This window comes from Sinocyclocheilus rhinocerous, unplaced genomic scaffold, assembly GCF_001515625.1.
Source record: "Sinocyclocheilus rhinocerous isolate Xijiao unplaced genomic scaffold, SAMN03320098_v1.1 scaffold1294, whole genome shotgun sequence".
In the NCBI taxonomy this organism is placed as follows: Eukaryota; Metazoa; Chordata; class Actinopteri; order Cypriniformes; family Cyprinidae; genus Sinocyclocheilus; species Sinocyclocheilus rhinocerous.
This window is the reverse complement of record NW_015656157.1, coordinates 2,681,381-2,682,787: the sequence shown is the minus strand read 5'-3', so window position 1 is coordinate 2,682,787 and position 1,407 is coordinate 2,681,381.

The window sequence follows — 1,407 nt, the reverse complement described above, 5'->3', positions numbered from 1 at the left end:
TGTAAATGATAAACTATGATCCGTTTCACCCCTACAAGCGAGTGAACAACGCGAATCAAGGAAGGGATTTTATATTGACTATTCAAGATAGCCCGTCGGGCAGGGCAATGATACATTTTGGTAGCCCGACTGGAAAACACAATAGTCCCGGGACGTCGGGCTAGCGATTTTGCGAGCCCTGATTAGAAATTAGTATTTTCCAAAAACATTGCATTTGAATATTTGGGTTCATAAAAATATTCAAATATTTGTTTGTTTAAATTGTTTATCGAGAAAGACGTTATTTTTAATTTTTTTATACACAATGTTCTACAACAATGTTACGTTATATCAAAAGGTTATCTTTTAGTTGAAAACTTGTGTAAAAAAAAAAAAAAAATTTTTTTTTATATATATATATAGAACAAAAGTATTCAAGCTCAAGCTGAGCAAACGGAAAAACAACAAATATCCACATGCCCAGGTGAAAGTTGGCTCCTCAGTCTGATCACAATAAGAAAGTGCGGCGCAAAGACGTTCCAGAGACACAAAGATAACTGTGTGCTAAGCAAAGTTTCTTACAGCACTTTGTGTTTTCTGTTCTTAAAGCACTCTCCCTCGAGGAAACTTAAAGGGGTCATATGATGCTGCTAAAAAGAACATTATTTGGTGTATTTGGTGTAATGAAATGTGTTTATGCGGTTTAAAGTTAAAAAAAACCATTATTTTCCACATACTGTACATTATTGTTTCTCCTCTATGCCCCGCCTTTTTGAAACGCGTCGATTTTTACAAAGCTCATCGGTCTGAAAAAGCGAGGTGTGCGGCAACAACAAAACTACAGCGAGAATAAAAGTTACTCCTTCTTTCTTTGCGTGAACATTTGGGGGCTTTATGCAAATCTTCCCACATAGTGAGGTAGGTATGTGGGGGCGTGTTCGAACGAGCCGTTTTAGGTAGGTGTGGCTAACTCTTAACTTTTATAAAGAATATCTCTTTGGATTTGAGACTTTAGTCTTTGCAACTTTACAGATCTTCTTTATGCACCAAGAGCTTGTAACACTCTAAAGAGAAAGGAAAAAATGAAATCGCATCATATGACCCCTTTAAAGGAAGCATATGTCTCAAGATCATTTCTCTATCAGATAAGCTCTCTTCTCGGCTCACTCGGGGTACAGCTGTGCTAACCTGCAGTCTTGAATGCAGTGATGGACAGCTGTCTTTCCTCAGTCGACTGCTGTTTGGATTTCATGTGAATTCTTGTTGTGGTGGTGATATTATGATAACTCGGTTTCACTGATTCATTTGATCAAAAGTAATTTCATTTTGTAAGAACATTTTGATCAAAGTAATTCCAAACGATGACATTCTGTGATCAAATACAATCAACTTGTTAACATGCTCCAGAGCGCCACCCAGTGCATTTAG